Genomic DNA, 19659 nt, shown 5'->3' on the forward strand with positions numbered 1-19659 from the left:
AAAATAGATTGTGTGGAAAATGGATACTCGAAAACCCTTCTCCACAAGAGACATTAACATTGCAACAATTAATTCAGAGATGGCCAGCCATCAACCTGAACCTGGAAAGCCATTTTCAGCTGATGCCATAAAAAAAAGACCCACTCTAGCCTTTATGCAAAAACCAAGCACAAAGAACATTGTGATTACCAAGCTAATATTTCCATCAAGAAACAGATTTAGAAGATCAGCCCACCCGAGACATATTAGCTTTTATCGAGCCTGCCAAAATTAAACAAAGAATTTTGGTCTGATTTGGCACGAAGGTAAGGACAGCTCCTACAGTATAACTGTTTTAACAAAGGGTATGCCATAATGTGCCTTGGCCATCAAGAAGGGAGAGAAACCAACGCGACAGTTGTAAACTAACATCTCCAGCCTTGACGTCCTGAAATCAAAAAGGAAGGAAGAACATCACCTGCGCGGCAGCAACAGACCACAGCCAATGTGGTACCACTAAAAACCACCGCGATCGACCAACCTCGAAACAAAACTTCACAAGGAAGAAACCGAAGAATCGAAAGTTTCCACTCTACAATCTCGGCCTGACTACCAACAGGTGAAAACGTTACCTAAAAGGACTTTGAAACCTATTTCTAACGAAAGAAAATGCGTACTTACCCCACAAATCCAAAACGTGCCCTACCGCATCAGTGGACTCAGCCCAACTGAAGATTGAGCAGTAAGAAGTCTTCTCCGACGTTCGGGGTACGGCAAGCAGAACCTACAGAATCCAACGAACCACAAAACCGCCAACTACCACTAACTGACCAGAAAGGATTGGTAAGCATAGTCCCTGCCTGCCCTGGAATCCAACCTAGCTAGGATTAGGAATCGGGGAGGTAGGAGGTATAATTTTCACTGTAACCCCTTTGAATGTGTGATGTATTGTTCTTTATTAGTGTAATTATAAGTGTGACATTGTATTTTCTTATCCTTAATAAAATCAAAGTTTTTTTGCACCAAACCAGTTGTCTCTTCCACTTTATCACACCCCAAATTAATCCATAATCTCGAACCCAAGAGAGTGGGGGCAATTTGAACTGCTTAGAAGGTCAGAGGTGAACCTGACCCCCGGGACCATCCCATACACCTCTCTCTCTCCCCCTCCCCTCTTTCTCTTTCCCCTTCCCGCCTCTCTCTCTCTTCCTCCCTCTCTCCAGGGATTGAGTTCAAATCTCACAGGGGCCGACTCAAAATTAGCTCAGTATTTAAATTCATCGTCAATTAACAATGGCTTTAATTATAAATATTAAGCAGCTCCGAGACCCACCCTGGAACAAATGTTCTCCTGTTCTCCTTACCCTTCCTTTCCCTTCTCTATCTTTCCCTGCTGTCCACATCACTACACATTCTGTCTCTTTCTGCTTCCCCCGTTACTTTTCGCATTCATTCCCCTCTCCCCTTCCTCCTCTCTCTCTCTCCCCTTTCCTCTCTCTCTCCCCTTCCCCCTCTCTCTCTCTCCCCTTTCCTCTCTCTCTCCCCTTCCCCCTCTCTCTCTCCCCTTTCCTCTCTCTCTCCCCTTTCCTCTCTCTCTCCCCTTCCCCCTCTCTCTTTCCCCTTCCCTCCCTCTCTCTCTCTCTCCTTCCCCCTCTCTCTCTCTCCTTCGCACACTCTCTCTCTCCCCTTCCCTCTCTCTCTCTCCCCTTCCCCCGCTCTCTCTCCCCCCTTTCATTGTCGCTAACTCCTTCCCCTCTCCATTTTCATTTTCTCCCCAACTCTCTCCCTCCCCTCCCCTGTCTCCACTTTTTCGCTCCCCTCTCTCCTCCCTTTATCTCCTTCCCTTCCTCCCTTCTCTCCCACTCCTTCCCTTCTCTCTCCCACCTTTCCACACACTCTCTCTCTCTCTCTCCATCCCCTCCCTCTCTTTCCCCACCTCACTCTCTTCCTCGCTGTCTCCCCTTCCCTCTCTCTCACTCTCTCCCCTTCCCCTCTCTGCCATCCCCCTCTCTCTCTCACTCCTTCCCCCTCTCTCCTCTTAACCTCTCTCTCCTTTTCCCCTCTCTATTCCTCCGATCTCCCCTTCCTCCCCTCTCTCTCACTCCTTCCCCTCTCTCTCCCCACCCAATCTCTCCCCTCCCACTCTCTCCCACTCCTTCCCCTCTCCCTACCCACCCTTCCACATTCTCTCTCTCTCCACCCCCTCCCTCTCTTTCCCCACCTCCCTCTCTTCCTCGCTGTCTCCCTTCCCCTCCCTCTCTCTCCCCATCCCCCTCTCTCTCACTCCTTCCACTCTCTCTTTTCCCTTCCCCTCTTTTTCCTGCTCCTTCCCCTGTCTATCTTAAAACAGGTGGCTCCATAGCTCAGGGGTTAGAGTGCTGATTTTGTAAACCAGGGGTTATGAGTTCAAATCTCACTGGGGCCTACTCAAAATTAGCTCAATATTTAAATTCACCGTCAATTAACAAGGGCTTTAATTATAAATATTAAATAGCTCCGAGACCGACCCTGGAACAACAGGCCTCCCCTCTTCCACTTCTCATCTCTGTTACACTTTCTCTCCATCCAAATATCTCTCCTCCTTTCCCCATTCTACATCTTTTTAGCCCTCTCTCCCTTTCTCGCTTTCCCTGTCTCTCACTCATTCCCCTCTCCCCCCTTCCCGCTCCCTCCCCTTCCCCTCTCTTTTCCCCTTCCCCTCTCTCTCCGGCCTTCCTGCTCGCACCTTCTCCCTCTCTTTTCCTCTCTCCTCTCTGTCACTCCTTCCCCTCTTGCTCACCTTCCCCTCCCTCTCTCTCTCCCATTCCCCTCTTTCTTCCTCCCTGTCTCACCTTCCCTCTCTCACTCCATCCAATCTCTCTCGCCTTCCCCTCTCTCTCCCCTTTGCCTCTCTCTCTCCCCTTCCCCTCTCTCTCACTCCTTCCCCTCTCTTTTCCCCTTCCCCTCTCTTTCCTGCTCCTTCCCCTGTCTGTACCAGAAAAAGTGGCTCCATAGCTCAGGGGTTAGAGCACTGGTCTAGTAAACCAGGCATCATGAATACAAATCTCACTGGGACCTAATTTATTATTTAAATACCCGTCTCTCATCCCTCCCACTCTCGTCACCCTTTTCCCTCCCTCCTGTCTCTCTCTTTTCCCTTTCCTTTCAGGTTCTCCCCTTCTCTCTCCCCTTCCCCTCTCTGTCCTCCCCCTCTCTCTCTCACTCCTTTCCCCTCTCTCTCTCACTCCTTCCCCTCTCTCCCCACCCTCCACACGCTCTCTCTCCATCCCCTCCCTTTCTTTCCCCACCTCCCTCTCTTCCTCTCTCTCTCCACTTCCACCAATCTCTCCCCTTTCCTCTTTCTCACTCCTTCCACTCTCTCTTTTCCCTTCCCCTCTCTTTCCTGCTCCTTCCCCTGTCTTTCCCAGAGCAGGTGGCTCCATACCTCAGAGGTTAGAGCACTGGTCCAATAAACAGGGGCCTACTCAAAATTAACTCAGTATTTAAATTAACAAGGGCTTTAATTATAAATATTAAACAGCTCCGAGACTGATCCTAGATCAAAAGGTTTCCTTGTTCTTGTCCCTTTCCCTCTCTCCCTGCTTTCCCCATCACTACATATTCTGCCTCTTTTTACTCGTTCCCGCTCTCTCATTTTCCTGGCTACTCTTCTCACTCATTCCCCACTCTCTCCCCTTCCCCAATCTCTCCCGTTCCCCTTCCACTCTCTCCCCCACCCCACTCTCTCCCCTTCCTCTCTTTCTCCCCTTCCCCACTCTCTCCCCTTCCCCACTCTCTCCCCTTCCCCTCTCTCTCCCCTTCCCCACTCTCTCCCCTTCCCCACTCTCTCCCCTTCCCCTCTCTCTCCAGTTCCACACTCTCTCCCCTTCCACTCTCTCTCCCCTTCCCCTCTCTCTCCCCTTCCCCTCTCTCTCCCCTTCCCCACTCTCTCCCCTTCCCCACTCTCTCCCCTTCCATAGTCTCTCCCCTTCCCCTCTCTCTCCTCTTCCCCACTATCTCCCCTTCCCCACTCTCTCCCTTTCCCCACTCTCTCCCCTTCCCCTCTCTCCCCTTCCCCACTCTCTCTCCTTCCCCACTCTCTCCCCTCCCACTCTCTCCCCCTCCCCACTCTCTCTCCTTCCTCACTCTCTCTCGTTCCCCTCCCACTCTTTACCCTTCCCCCTCGCTCACACATCTTCCTCTGTCTCACCTGTTCCCTCTCTCTCCTCTACCCATTTTCTTCTCTCTCTCTCTCCTTCCCCCCTCTCTCTCCCCTTCCCCCTCTCTCTCTCCTTCCCCTATCTCACCCCTTCCCCCTGTCTCTCTCCCCTGGAGTATTGTGTACAGTTTTGGTCTCCTAATCTGAAGAAGGACATTCTTGCTATTGAGGGAGTGCAGTGAAGGTTCACCAGACTGATTCCCGGGATGGCAGGACTGGCCTATCAAGAAAGACTGGATCAACTGTGCTTGTAGTCACTGGAGTTCAGAAGAATGAGAGGAGATCTCATAGAAATGTTTAAAATTCTGATGGGACTGGACATGTTAGATGCAGGAAGAATGTTCCCAATGTTGGGTAGGTCTAGAACCAGAGGTCACAGTCGAAGGATAAGGCGTAAGCCATTTAGGACCGAGATGAGGAGAAACTTCTTCACCCAGAGAGTGGTTAACCTGTGGAATTGTTGAGGCCAGTTCACTAAATATATTCAAAAAGGAGTTAGATGTAGTCCTTGCTACTAGGGGGTTCAAGGGGTATGGCGAGAAAGCAGGAATGGGGTCCTGAAGTTGGATGTTCAGCCATGAACTCATTGAATGGTGGTGCAGGCTCGAAGGGCCGAATGGCCTACTCCTGCAACTATTTCCTATGTTTCTATGTTTCTATGTTTCTATGTTTCCCTCACTCTCTCCTTCCTCCTGTCTCTCTTCCCTTCGCTCACACTCTCTCCCGTTCCCCTCCCTCTTTTTCCCCTTCCCCCTCTCTCTCACATCTTCCTCTCTCTCATCCGTTCCCTCTCTCTTCTCTACCCATTTCCTCCTCCCTCTCTCTCTCCTTCCCCTCCCTCTCTTTCCCCTTCCTCCTGTCTTTCTCCCCTTCCTCCGGTCTCTCTCTCCTTCCCCCTCTCTCTCCTCATCCCCTTGCTCTTTCCCGTTCCCCCTCTCTCTCTCACATCTTCCTCTCTCTCATCCGTTCCCTCTCTCTTCTCTACCCATTTCCTCCTCCCGCTCTCTCTTCTTCCCCTCCCTCTCTTTCACCTTCCCCCTGTCTACCCTTCCCCCACTCTTTGCCCTTCCCCTGTCTCTCTCCCCTTCCCCCCTCTCACTCCCCTTCCCCATCTCTCAATCCCCTTCCCCCCTTCTCCCTCTCTCCTTTCCTCGCTATCTCTCCCCTTCTCCCTCCCTCTCTCCGCTTCCCCCTCTCTCTCTCCTTCGCCTTCTCTCTCCCCTTCCCCTTCCCCCTCCATCTCTCTGCTTCTCTCTCTCTCTCCACTTCCCCTCTCTCTCCACTTCCCCTCTCTCTCCACTTCCCCCTCTCTCTCCACTTCCCCCTCTCACTCCCCTTACCCCCTCTCTCCGTCCACTGTTGGTCACTCGTTCCCCTCTCCCTTTTCATTTTCTCCTGCATTCTCTCTCTCTCCTCCCCTGTCTCCACTTTTTTCACTCCCTCCTTCCTCCCTTTTTCTCCTTCCCTCGCTCTCGCTCTCCCCATTCCCATCAGACTCTCTCCCTCCCCCTCCCCACTCTCTCCCTCCCCCTCCCCACGCTCTCCCCTCCCCCACTCTCTCCCCTTCCCCCTTCTCTCCCCTTCCCCCCACTCCCCTTCCCGCTCTTAAACACTCGTTATGCTCTCTCTCACTCCTACCGCTCTCTCCCTTCCCCCTCTCTCCCATTCACCGCTCTCTCACTCCTTCTCTGCTCTCTCACTCCTTCACCACTCTCTCCCCCTCCCTCCCTATCTTTCCCCTCCCCGACTCTCTCTCTCCCCTTCCCCTCTCTCTCCCCTTCCCCTCTCTCTCACTCCTTCCACTCTCTCTTCGCCCTTCCCCTCTCTTTCCTACTCCTTCCCCTGTATTTCCCAGGGCAGGTGACTCCATAGCTCAGGGGTTAGAGCACTGGTCTAGTAAACCAGGGGTTGTAGATTCAAATATCACTGGGGTCTACTCAAAATTAGTTCAGTATTTAAATTATAAATATTAAACAGCTGCGAGACCGACCCGAGATCAAAAAACTCTCCTGTTCTCCTTTTGCCCCCTTCTCCCTCTCTCCCTGCTTTCCCCATCACTACACATTCTGCCTCTTTTTGCTCTCTCGCTTTCCCCGTTTCTCTTTATCACTCATTCCGCTCTCTCTCCCCTTCCCCCTCTCTCTCCCCTTCCCCTCTCCCTTTCCCATTCCCCCCCTCTCTCTCACATCTTCCACTCTCTCATCCGTTCCCTCTCTCTTCTTTACTCACTTCCTCCTCCCTCTCCCACTCCTTCCCCTCGCTCCCCTTCCCCCACTCTCCCTCCCCTTCTCCCTCTCCCTCTCCTTCCCCTCCCTCTCTCTCTCCCCTTCCCCCTCTCTCTCCCCTTCCCCCTCTCTCTCCGTCCACTGTCACTCACTCCTTCCCCTCTCCCTTTTCATTTTCTTCCCCACTCTCTCCCTCCCCTCCCCTGTCTCCACTTTTTACGCCCACTCCCTTTCTCTCCTTCCCTCGCTCTCGCTCTCCCCATTCCCATCAGACTCTCCCCTTCCCCCTCTGGCCCATTCCCCACTCTCTCCCTTTCTCCCTCCCCACTCTCTACTCACTCTCACCCCCCTCTCTCATCTTCCCCACTCTCTCCCCTTCCCAACTCTATCTCCCCTCTTCCCTTCCCCCCTCTCTCCACCTCCCCTCCCCGCCTTTCTCTCTCCCCTTCCCCTCTCTCTTGCTCCCTATCTTCAGGGGTCGTGAGTTCAAATCTCACTGGGGCCTACTCAAAATTAGCTCAGTATTTAAATTCACCGTCAATTAACAAGGGGTTTAATTATAAATATTAAACAGCTCCGAGACCGACATTGGAACTACAGGCTCCCCTCACATCCTTCCCCCTCTCCTCTTCTCGTCTCTCTTACACTCTCTCTCCACTTCCAAATCTCTCTCTCCCTTCCCCATCACGACCTGTTTTACATCTTTTTACCCCTCTCTCACTTTCCCGCTATCTCGCTTTCCCCATCTCTCACTCAGTCCCCTCTGTCTCTTCCCCTTCCCTTGCCTCACCCTCTCTCCTTCCCCCTCTCTCTTCCCTTCCCCTCTCTTGCTCTCCCCTTCCCTCTCTACTTTCATTCTTTCCCCACTCCTTCCCCTCTCTCTCTCACCTTCCCTCTCGACTTTCATTCTCTCCCCACTCATTCCCCTCTCTCTCCTTCCTCGTCCAACTTACTTCTCTCCCCAACCCCTCTGTCCGCTAACCACTCCTCCCCCTCTCTCCTCTTCCCTCTCTCACTCCATCCACTCTCTCCCTCCCTTCCACACACTCTCTCCCCTTCCCACCTCATTCCTCTCCCCCTCTGTCTCTCCCCTTCCCCTCTCTCTCTCGCCTTCCACTCTCTCTCCCCTTCCCCCTCTCTCTCCCCTTCCCACCTCTTTCCTCTCCCCCTCGGTCTCTCCCCTTCCCCTCTCTCTCTCGCCTTCCACTCTCTCTCCCCTTCCCCCTCTCTCTCCCCTTCCACTCTCTCTTTTCCCTTCCCCACTCTTTCCTGCTCCTTCCCCTATCTTCTCCAAAGTAGGTGACTCTGTAGCTCAGGGGTTAGAGCACTGGTTTAGTAAACCTGGGGTTGTGTCTTCAGCTTTCAGAGGGGCCTCCTCAAAATTTACTCAGTATTTAAATTCACTGTCAATTAACAAGGGCTTTGATTATAAATAATAAACAGCTCCAAGGCCGACCCTAGAAGAAAAGTTTTCCCTATTCTTGCCTCTCTCCCTGCTTTCCCCATCACTACACATTCTGCCTCTTTTTACTCGTTCCTGCTCTCTCACTTTCCTCGTCTCTGTTCGTCACTCATTCCCCTCTCTCTCCCCTTCCCCACTCTCTCCCCTTCCCCTCTCTCTCCCCTTCTCCCTTTCAACCCACTCTTCCCCCCTATCCACTCTCTCCCCACTCTCTCCTCTTCCCCCCTCTCTCTCCTCCTTCCCATCCCTCTCTTTCTTTCTTTCTCCTCCCCCTCTCTCTCACTCCTTCCACTCTCTCTTTTCCCTTCCCCTCTCTTTCCTGCACTTTCCTGCTCTTTCCCCTGTTTTTCCCAACGTAGGTGGCTTCATAGCTCAGGGGTTCGAACACTGGTCTAGTAAACCAGAGATCGTGAGTTCAAATCTCACTGAAGCCTAATATAGTATTTAAATACCCATCTCTTGCTACCTCCTGTCTCTCTTTTTTCCCTTTCCTTTCAGGTTCTCCCCCTCTCTCTGCCCTCCCCCCTCTCTCTCACCCATTCCCCCTCTCTCCCCTTAACATCTCTTTCCCCTTCCTCTCTCTCCCTCCTCTCACTCTCCTTTCACTTTCCTTTCAGATTCTTCCCTTCTCCCTCTCTTTCCCTTCCCCATCTCTCGCCCCTCCCTCTCTTTCCCCTTCCCCTTTCTCTTCCCTCTTTCCTACTCCTTCGGTTCTCTCTCCCCACCTTCTACATTCTCCCTACCTCCCTCGCTCCCCTTCCCCTCCCTGTCTCCCCTTCCCCCTCTCTCTCACTCCTTCCCCTCTCTTCCCTTCCGCTTAATTTCTCTCCCCTCCCCCTGTCTCACTCCCCTTCTGCTCTCTCCTCTTCTTCACTTTTTCTCACTCCTTCCCCCTCTCTTCCCTTAACCTCTCTTTCCCCATCCCTCTCTCTCCCCTGCTCCTCTCTCTTTCTCCTAATCTACCCTTCCCTCTCTCTCTCACTCCATCCACTCTCGCTCTCCCCTTCCCCTCTCTCTCACTCCTTCCACTCTCGCTCTCCCCTTCCTCTCTCTCTGCCTCCCTGTCTCACTTCCCCTCTCTTTCCTGTTCCTTCCCCTGTCTTCCTTATAGCAGGTGACTCCATAGATCAGGGGTTAGAGCACTGGTCTTGTAAACCAGGGTGTCGTGACTTCAAATCTCACTGAGGCCTACTCAAAATTAGTTTAGTATTTAAATATGCATCTCTCCCTCCTCACTATTACTTTGCCCTTTCAGACTCCCCCCTTCTCCCTCTCTCCCCATCATAAAAGGTTTAAAAAACAGCAGCATTTGTGTGCTGAGAGATTTGCTTAGTATTGTCGCTGGTGGCAATAATCTCCTGGGCTATCGCTATGGCCTTACTCAAGGTTGGGGTCTCGACAGTCAAAAGTTTGCAAAGTAGAGTTTCGTGGCCAATGCCAAGTACAAAGAAGTCCTTGTGCATGTGCTCCAAATGTCCTTCAAAATTTGCAATGTCCTGCAAGGCGCCTTAGCTCAGTGACATAACTTGCCACTTCCTGGCAGCGTTCGTTTCTCCTTCCATCTCGTTGGCCACGAAGTATTGGTCGAGTCGCTCCACGAAGGTTTCCCAATCATCTCCCTCCAAAAATTTCTCCAGGATGCCCGCTGTTCTCTGCATCGTTGGGTTTGTCATCTGTATCTCGTCGCCAGTTGTTGTGTATGAATAAAGAGTCTGACCAGATACTGCGGGCTCAAAGCAAAGTGTGACCTTAGTCTTTTATTACAGGTCTCCAGAGTGCCTCTCCAGCCTGTGAGGCCTCCTTAAGTACAGGTGCTCCCAAGGGATTGTGGGATCCCTTGGGACTTCAGGGGATGAGCACAAGGTATTTACAGATTTACATATATAACACCCATCATGACCCGCTCTACATCTTTTTACCCCTATCTCACTTTCCCACCATCTTGCTTTCCCCATCTCTCACTCATTCCCCTCTCTCCTTCCCTCACTCACTCCTTCCCCTCACTCTCTCCATCCCCTCCCTCTCTTTCACGACCTCCCTCTCTTCCTCGCTGTCTCCCCTCACCCCTCTCTCTCTCTCCCCCTCCCCTCTCTCTCACTCCTCCCCCTCTCTCTTTCCTCTTCCCCCCTCTCTCACTCCTTCTGCTCTCTCTTTTCCCTTCCCCTCTCTTTCCTGCTCCTTCCCGTTTTTCCCAGAGCAGGTGGCTCCATCGCTCAGGGGTTAGAGTAGTGGGTCGTGAGTTCAAATCTCACTGGGGCCTAATGTATGTATTTAAATACCCGTCTCTCATTTCTCCCACTCGTTTCCCTCCCTCCTATCTCTCTCTTTGCACTTTCCTTTCAGGTTATCCTCCTCTCTCTCCCCTCCCCCTCTCTCTCTCACTCCTTCCCCCTCTCTCCCCTGAACCTCTCTTTTCCTGTCCTCCCTCTCTCTCCCCTGCCGCTCTCTCTTCCACCCAATCTCCCCATCCCCTTCCCCTTCCCCCTCTCTCTCACTCCTTCCCCTTTCTCTCCCCTTCCGCTCTCTCCCCTCCCCCTCTCTCCCACTCCTTCCACTCTCTCTCCCTCCCTTCCACACTCTCTCTCTCCATCCCCTTCCTCTCTTTCCCCACCCCCTTCTCTTCCTCGCTGTCTCCCCTTCCCCCTCTCTCACTCCTTCCACTCTATTTTCCCTTCCCCTCTGTTTCCCGCTCCTCCCTCTCTCTTTCCCAACTTTCTTCCATTCCCGTCTCTCCCCTTCTCCCCTCTCTCTCACTCCTTCCTCTCCCTCTCTTTCCCCTTCCATCGCTCTCTCACTCCTTCCACTCTCTCTTTCCCCTTCCCCTCTCTTTCCTGCTCCTTCCCTTGTTTTTCCCAGCGCAGGTGGCTCCATAGCTCAGAGGTTATAGCACTGGTCTAATAAACTAGGGGCTGTGAGGTCAAATCTCACGGGGGCCTACTCAAAACTAGTTCATTATTTAAATTAACAAGGGCTTTAATTATAAATATTAAACAGCTCTGAGACCGACCCTGGAACAACAGGCTCCCCTCACACCCTTTCCCCTCTCCTCTTCTCATCTCTCTTACATTCTCTCTCCGCTTCCAAATCTCTCTCTCCCTTCCCCATCATAACCCGTTCTACATCTTTTTTCCCCGTCACTCACTCATTCCCCTCTCCCCCCTTCCCCCTCCCTCGCCTCACCCTCTCTCCTTCCCCCTCTCTACTTTCATTCTTTCCTCACTCCTTCCCTCTCTCTCCCCTTCCCCTCTCTCTCTCCCCCTCCCCCTCTCTTTTCCTTTCTTCTCTCTCTCACTTCTTCCCCTCTCTCTCCCCTTCCCCTCCCTCTCTCTCTCATACCCCTCTCTCTTCCTCCCTGTCTCACCTTCCCTCTCTCTCCATCCACTCTCTCTCCCCTTCCCCCTCTCTCTCACTCCTTCCACTCGCTCTTTTCCCTTCCCCTCTCTTTCCTGCTTCTTCCCCTGTCTTACCGAGAGTAAGTGGCACCATAGCTCAGGGGTTAGAGCACTGGTCTTGTCAAACAACGGGTCGTGGGTTCAAAGCTTACTGGGACCTAAATGCCTGTCTCCCACACTTTTCCCTTTTCGTTCAGGTTCTCCCCCTCTCTGCCTTCCCCCTTTACCCCTTTCTCTCTCTCACTCCTTCGCCCTCTCTCCCCTTGACATCTCTCTTCCCTTCCCCTACTCTCTCTCACTCTCGCTTCCCTCCGTCCTCTCTCTCGCCTTTCCCTTTCTTTTCATATTCTTCCTTTCTCCCTCTCTCTCCCCTTCCCCTCTCTTTCCCTTCCCCATCTCTCTCCCCTTCCCCTCCCTCTCTTTCCCCTTCCCCTCTCCCTTTCCTCTTTCCTACTCCTTCCCTTCTCTCTCCCCCTTCTACATTCTCCCCACCTCTCTCTCTCCCCTTCCCCTCCCTGTCTCCCCTTCCCCCTCTCTCTCACTCCTTCCCTTCTCTTCCCTTCCCCTTCACTTCTCTCCCCTCCCCCTGTCTCACTCCCCTTCTGCTCCCTCCTCTTCTTCACTCTTTCTCACTCCTTCCCCCTCTCTTCCCTTCACCTCTCTTTCCGTGTCCCTCTCTCTCTCCCCTGCACCTCTCTCTTCCTCCTAATATACCCTTCCCTCTCTCTCTCACTCCTTCACCACTCTTTCCCGTTCCTCCACCTCTCTCTCCCCTTCCCCTCTCTCTCACTCCTTCCACTCTCGCTCTTCCTTTCCCCTCTCTCTGCCTTGCTGTCTTCCTTCCCCTCTCTTTCCTGCTCCTTCCCCTGTCTTCCTCACAGCCGGTGGCTCCATAGCTCAGGCGTTAGAGCACTGGTCTTGTAAACCAGGGGTCGTGAGTTCAAATCTCACTGTGGGCCTACTCAAAGTTAGTTTAATATTTAAATCTTTCACTTTTCCCTTTCCTTTCAGATTCCCCCGCTCTCCTCTTTTTCCCTCTCCTTTGCATCGTTGGGTTCGTATCTCGTCGCCAGTTGTTGTATATGAATAAAGAGTCTGACCAGATACTGCGGGCTCAAAGCAAAGTGTGACCTTAGTCTTTTTTTTTACAGGTCTCCAGAGTGCCTCTGCAGCCTGTGAGGCCACCTTAAGTACAGGTGCTCCCAAGGGATTGTGGGATCACTTGGGACTTCAGGGGATGAGCCCTCTGGTGGTTACACAAGGTATTTACAGATTTACATATATAACACCCATCATGACCCGCTCTACATCTTTTTACCCCTATCTCACTTTCCCACTATCTCGCTTTCCCCGTCTCTCACTCATTCCCCTCTCTCCTTCCCTCACTCACTCCTTTCCCTCACTCTCTCCATCCCCTCCCTCTCTTTCCCGATTCCCTCTCTTCCTCGCTGTCTCCCCTTACCCCTCTCTCTCCACCTCCCCTCTCTCTCACTCCTCCCCCTCTCTCTTTCCCCTTCCCCCCCTCTCTCACTCCTTCTGCTCTCTCTTTTCCGTTCCCCTCTCTTTCCTGCTTCTTCCCGTTTTTCCCAGAGCAGGTGGCTCCATCGCTCAGGGGTTAGAGCAGTGGGTCGTGAGTTCAAATCTCACTGGGGCCTAATGTTAGTATTTAAATACCCGTCTCTCATTTCTCCCACTCGTTTCCCTCCCTCCTATCTCTCTCTTTGCCCATTCCTTTCAGGTTATCCTCCTTTCTCTCCCCTCCTCCTCTCTCTCTCACTCCTTCCCCCTCTCTCCCCTTAACCTCTCTTTTCCTGTCCTCCCTCTCTCTCCCCTGCCGCTCTCTCTTCAACCCAATCTCCCCATTCCCTTCCCCTTCCTTTCTTATCCCACCTCCTTCTCTTCCTCGCTGTCTCCCCTTCCCTGTCTCTCACTCCTTCCCCTCTCTCTTTCCCCTTGTCCCCTCTCTCTCACTCCTTCCCCTCTCTCTCCCCTTCCCCTCTCTCTCACTCCTTCCCCTCTCTCTCCCCTTCCCCTCTCTCTCACTCCTTCCCCTCTCTCTTTCATCTTGTCTCCTCTCTCTCACTCCTTCCCCTTTCTCTCCCCTCCCGCTCTCTCCCCTTCCCCACTCTCCCACTCCTTCCACTCTCTCTCCCACCCATCCACACTCTCTCTCCATCCCCTTCCTCTCTTTCCCCACCTCCTTCTCTTCCTCGCTGTCTCCCCTTCCGTCTCTCTAACTCCTTCCCCACTCTCTCCCCTTCCCCTCTCTCTCCCCTTCCCCTCTCTCTCACTCCTTCCCCTCTCTCTTTCATCTTGTCCCCTCTCTCTCACTCCTTCCCCCCTCTCTCCCCTTCCCCCTCTCTCTCCCCTTCCCTTTCTCTCTCCCCTTCCATCCCTCTCTCCCCCTTCCCCCTCTCTGTCCCCTCTCCCCCTCCTCTCTCGCCTTACCCCTCTCTCTCCGTCCACTGTCGCTCACTCCTTCCACTCTCCACTCTTCTCACCCCCTCCCTCCTCCCTTTCCCCCCTCTCTCTCCCCATTCCCATCAGACTCACCCCTCCCCCTCTCTCCCCTTCCCGCCCTCTCTCCCCCTCCCCTCTCTCTCACTCCTCCCCCTCTCTTTCCCCTTCCCCCCCTCTCTCACTCCTTCTGCTCTCTCTTTTCCCTTCCCCTCTCTTTCCTGCTGCTTCCCGTTTTCCCATTGGGGCCTAATGTTAGTATTTAAATACCCGTCTCTCATTTCTCCCACTCGTTTCCCTCCCTCCTATCTCTCTCTTTGCCCATTCCTTTCAGGTTATCCTCCTCTCTCTCCCCTCCCCCTCTCTCTCTCACTCCTTCCACCTCTCTTTTCCTGTCCTCCCTCTCTCTCCCCTGCCGCTCTCTCTTCAACCCAATCTCCCCATCCCTTTCCCCTTCCTTTCTTTTCCCACCTCCTTCTCTTCCTCGCTGTCTCCCCTTCCCTCTCTCTCACTCCTTCCCCTCTCTCTTTCCCCTTGTCCCCTCTCTCTCTTCCTCGCTGTCTCCCCTTCCCTGTCTCTCACTCCTTCCCCTCTCTCTTTCCCCTTGTCCCCTCTCTCTCACTCCTTCCCCTCTCTCTCCCCTTCCCCTCTCTCTCACTTCTTCCCTTCTCTCTTTCCTCTTGTCTCCTCTCTCTCACTCCTTCCCCTTTCTCTCCACTCCCGCTCTCTCCCCTTCCCCACTCTCCCACTCCTTCCACTCTCTCTCCATCCCCTTCCTCTCTTTCCCCACCTTCTTCTCTTCCTCGCTGTCTCCCCTTTCGTCTCTCTAACTCCTTCCCCACTCTCTCCCCTTCCCCTCTCTCTCCCCTTCTCCTCTCTCTCACTCCTTCCCCTCTCTCTTTCATCTTGTCCCCTCTCTCTCACTCCTTCCCCTCTCTCTCACCTTCCTCTCTCTCTCACCCCTTCCCCCCTCTCACCCCTTCCCCCTCTCTCTCCCTTCCCTTTCTCTCTCCCCTTCCATCCCTCTCTCCGCTTCCCCCTCTCTCTCCCCTTCCCCCTCTCTGTCCCCTCCCCCCTCCTCTCTCGCCTTACCCCTCTCTCTCCGTCCACTGTCGCTCACTCCTTCCCCTCTCCACTCTTCTCACCCCCTCCCTTTCTCTCCTTTCCCCCCTCTCTCTCCCCATTCCCATCAGACTCACCCCTCCCCCCTCTCTCCCCTTCCCGCCCTCTCTCCCATTCCCCTCTCTCTCACTCCTTCGCCACTCTCTCCCCCTCCCTCCCTCTCTTTCCCCTCCCCACCTCTCTCTCTCCCCTTCCCCTCTCTCTTTCTCCCTGTCTCCAGGGTTGTGGGTTCAAATCTCACTGGGGCCTACTCAAAATTAACTCAGAATTTAAATTCATCTTCAATGAACCAGGGCTTTAATTATAAACATTAAACAGCTCTGAGACTGACCCTGGAACAACAGGCTCCCCTCACAGCCTTCCCCCTCTCTTCTTGTCTCTCTTACACTCTCTCCCCTTCCAAATCACTCTCTCCCTTCCCCCTCACGACCCGTTCTACATCTTTTTACCCCTCTCTCCCTTTCCCCGTCTCTCACTCATTCCTCCTACCCCCCCCCATCCTCCTCCCTCACCACACCCTTTCTAATTCCCCCTCTCTTCCCTCACTCTTTAGCCTTCCCCCTCTCTCTCTCTTCCCCTCACACTCCCCTTCCCCTCTCTCTACCCAGCTCCCTCTCTCTCCCCTTCGCTCTCTCACTCTCCCCATCTTCCCCTCTCCCCGCCTTCTCCCTCCCTCCCCTCTGTCTTCCCTTCCCCACTCTGTCCCCTTCCCCTGCCTCTCGCTCCCCTTCCCCCCTCTCTCTCACTCCTTCCACTCTCCCTTTCCTCTTTTCACTCCCTCCTGTCTTTCTCTTTTCCATTTCTTTTCAGGTTTTCCCCCTCTCTCTCTCCTCCCCCTCTCTCTAACTCCTTCCGCCTCTCTCCCCTGAACCTCTCTCTCCCCTTCCCCTCTCTCTTTCTCCCAGTCTCCCCTTCCTCTCTTCTCTCCCACTCCTTCCCTTCTCTCTCCCCACACTTCCACACACTCTCTCTCTCTCCATCCCCTCCCTCTCTTTCCCCACCTCACTCTCTTCCTCGCTGTCTCCCCTTCCCTCTCTCTCACTCTCTCCCCTTCCCCTCTCTGCCCTCCCCCTCTCTCTCTCACTCCTTCCCCCTCTCTCCTCTTAACCTCTCTCTCCTTTTCCCCTCTCTGTTCCTCCCATCTCCGCTCTCTCTCACTCCTTCCCCTCTCTCTCCCCTCCCCGTCTCTCCCACTCCTTCCCCTCTCTCTCCCCACTCTTCCACATTCTCTCCATCTCCTCCCTCTCTTTCCCCACCGTCCTCTCTTCCTCGCTGTCTCCCTTCCCCTCCCTCTCTCTCCCCTTCTCCCACTCTCTCACTCCTTTCACTCTCTCTTTTCCCTTCCCCTCTCTTTCCTGCTCCATCTCGTTGGCCATGAAGTATTGGTTGAGTCACTCCACGAAGGTTTCCCAGTCATCTCCCTCCGAAAATTTCTCCAGGTTGCCCACTGTTCTTTCCATCGTTGGGTTTGTCATCTGTATCTCGTCGCCAGTTGTTGTGTATGAATAAAGAGTCTGACCAGATACTGCGGGCTCAAAGCAAAGTGTGACCTTAGTCTTTTATTACAGGTCTCCAGAGTGCCTCTCCAGCCTGTGAGGCCTCCTTAAGTACAGGTGCTCCCAAGGGATTGTGGGATCCCTTGGGACTCCAGGGGATGAGCCCTCTTGTGGTTACACAAAGTATTTACAGATTTACATATATAACACCCATCATGACCCGCTCTACATCTTTTTACCCCTCTCTCCCTTTCCCACCATCTTGCTTTCCCCATCTCTCACTCATTTCCCTCTCTCACACTCTCCCGTCTCCCTCGCCTCACCCTCTCACCTTCCCCCCTCTCCCTCTCTCCCCTACCCACTCTCCCTTTCTCTCTCTCCCCTCCCCCTTTCTTTCCCCATCTCCCATTCTCTCTTTCCACTTCCTCTTTCTCTCTCCTTCCCCCTCTGTTTCCCCTTTCCTCTTTCTCTCACTCCTTCCACTCTCTCTTTTCCCTTCCCTCTCCCTTTCCTGTTCCTTCCCCTGTCTTCCGCAGAAAAGGTGGCTCCATAGCTCAGGGGTTAAGAGCACTGGATTTGTAAACTAAGTGTCGTGAGTTCAAATTGCACTATTCAAAAATTATTTAAATTCATTATCAATTAACAAGGACTTTAATTATAAATATGAAACAGCTCTGAGACCGACCCTAGATCGGAAAGGCTCTCCTGTTCTCCTTACCCGTCCTTTCCCCTTCTCCCTCTCTACCTACCTTCCCCATTGTGAATGTTTAAAAATGTATAGAGACATTGAAGTTGAGAACGTGGGAATTGTATAGGGACAGTATAAGCTAACAAAGAATTCATGGAGGAATAGCCATGACATCTCAGACTCGAGACTGCGAAATGTTACAACACTAACACATATTGAAAAAAAACCCACAGCTTGCAGAAAATCCTCAAGGTCTTATTAAATCATGTTATTAACCTGAAACATTAACAGAAGATCTTTGTTTAAAATCAGACCATACTTAGGTCAGCTTATGAGTGGACAAAGGGAAAGAGGGATCAAAAGAGATAGGCTGAACTAGGATGTCACTCTGGCCCTATCTTGTTATCTTTTGCCGAAAATGAATAACCGTCGTCCCTTTACAATGTAACGCCACTTTGTCCGTAGGAAGTGGGTGCGTTCTATCAGAGTTGCATTCCTTCTGTCTGATAAGGTCCCCGATCGGGATTTGCTTTTTAAATAAAAGCTTGCTTTGTTTAAAGCACAAACGGTATTCGTTTCAGTAATTTTGCTGAACCAGATTGAGGTAAAAGAATCCAGAAATCAACATTTGGTGTCAGAAGTGGGATCTCAACGGACGACTGTCGAAAACTTGTGAATTAAGAGCCAGACTAGCCTTGGACGAGACGAGGGGAAAGTGGCCACTGGAGTGAGTATGATTTCAATACTGCTCCAGTTTCCCCCGGTTTCAAAAGTCTGAGGAAAGTTTAGCCACTCGCTGGTTCTCAGGTAGTGTCTGAACGAGATCCAGGACAATCTGGTGAATACCTTTCAAACTTAGAATAGGTATAGAGATAGGGAAATTGCACGGTGATGCAAACCAAGTGGCGACTTGGAAAGATAGGTTAGAATAGGTAAGTATTGCACGGTGACGCAAACCAAGCGGCGACTTGGAAAGATAGGTTAGAATAGGTAAGTCTTGCGCGGTGACGCAAACCAAGCGGCGACTTGGAAAGATAGGTTAGAATAGGTAAGTCTGCCTGGGTTTGAGGCCCAGAGCCTGCCTGGGTTCGAGGCCCAGTGTCTGTGTGGGTTCAAGGCCCAAGTATATCCGTGCGGCGACACGGAGAGTAGGGATAGTTAGAGCTAGATAGGGATAGATGATCAATCATGGATCCAAAAATTAATAGGAAAGAAAAGAGACTCTTGTGAACGTTTGTTTTAAATGAGAAATGCTTGTGTGATTTTTACTGTGTAAAAAAAAAGCCGGGGAGTTGTGGTTTGTTTTAGCTCCACCCACTTTTTCAAACAGAATGAAAGTTTTTTTTAACCCTTCGTAGTGTTGTCCTGTATGTGGGAAGTTTAAGAGTGTGAACCTTATTGAATTACGTATATTCGGATGATAAGTTACGGAGCCAGGAAATGCACAAAGGATAGGTTTGTTGAGTAAAAAAAAAAAGAAAAAAATACATGGTCCCGGTGGTTAAAAAAAAGGATTTGACATGCTCACTTACTTGTCGAAAGAAAACATTCAGAGAAGGCACAGCAAAACAACTGAGATGGATTCAAAAGGATTCAAAAAAAATATTATATTAAATAACATGACCTTGAGGCTGGAACAATTGAGATAACGAAAAGCAGTCCACAGCCTATGTGCCAGACTTCTCTCTAGTTATGGAAAAGACAAAAAAAAAGTAACGTACTAAATAGGTGCTGAAAGAAAGAAAAAATGTTCTGAGATTTTAAATTATGAGAAAAATTCCACTGCAGTCTAAAAAAAAATCACTCCTGTCGAGTTGGCAGAAAAACGCCATTAAATTAGGGCTTTCATTGACAGAAGGAGGACATATTAAAAACCGTAGACGTCTTAAAGAAAGAGTGCACGCACGAGAAACGTACTCAGAGTTCCACTGGGACCTCTGAGAAATGTATCGATAGACTACTTAGTTAAAATGGTTGGCTTTGCGTTGACCGAGGCTGATGACGAAATTGAATTTCAGTAAACAAATGTGTGGTCTCGTTTTAAATCAATTAAAAAAAAATATCTTTGGCAAGTACTTGAACAAGAAGTTAAAAAAATATTGGAGTTTAATCAAATGCTGCCTTTCCTGATGAAAATATTTTTTTTCACATGGTTACGTGAAGTCACGTAATGACATCAGGTCTTCTTACAAACCTGTAAAGGAGTTAACCCTTTCCATTGAAAGCCATTTCATACTGAACATTACCAATTTGGATTTCTTAATAGAAAAAAGTCTCACCTAATAGAGGAATGGTGCGATAGTCAGAATAAAAATAAAAACAGAACTAGCTTATGTAATAATACTTGCCTGATACAATAAAGAAATAGATACTCAAACAAAACAAATTGAAGAGTTAAAAGGCTAAGATAAATAAGCTGAAAGGGATCCACAAACCCAACTTAACCCTGACCTCCGATTTCACGGAGTGACCTCGACATGCATGGATATAATGCAGAATCAAGGGACCTGTGGGCCCTGGTAAAGCAAACCCTGAGCCCAACTGAGCATGCCTGATTTCTAACTCACCTAGGACGTGCTACTCATGATGCATTGGTAGTTGCTCACCCTAACGATGTCCAGGATCGCCTAAACGCTTTCT

At 51.4% G+C, this 19659-nt stretch overlaps 3 non-coding genes across 3 annotated transcripts; all 3 read left to right on the forward strand.

The window, feature by feature from the left end:
* Positions 1 to 2331: 2331 nt before the first annotated feature.
* trnat-ugu (transfer RNA threonine (anticodon UGU)) lies at positions 2332 to 2404 on the forward strand. Its single transcript has one exon. It is a non-coding gene; the product is annotated as a tRNA-Thr (tRNA).
* Positions 2405 to 8225: 5821 nt separating this feature from the next.
* Positions 8226 to 8298, forward strand: trnat-agu (transfer RNA threonine (anticodon AGU)). The gene has a single exon. It is a non-coding gene; the product is annotated as a tRNA-Thr (tRNA).
* Positions 8299 to 12142: 3844 nt separating this feature from the next.
* On the forward strand, positions 12143 to 12216 carry trnat-ugu (transfer RNA threonine (anticodon UGU)). The gene has a single exon. It is a non-coding gene; the product is annotated as a tRNA-Thr (tRNA).
* Positions 12217 to 19659: the final 7443 nt, after the last annotated feature.

This window comes from Pristiophorus japonicus, unplaced genomic scaffold, assembly GCF_044704955.1.
Source record: "Pristiophorus japonicus isolate sPriJap1 unplaced genomic scaffold, sPriJap1.hap1 HAP1_SCAFFOLD_452, whole genome shotgun sequence".
Taxonomy (NCBI): Eukaryota; Metazoa; Chordata; class Chondrichthyes; family Pristiophoridae; genus Pristiophorus; species Pristiophorus japonicus.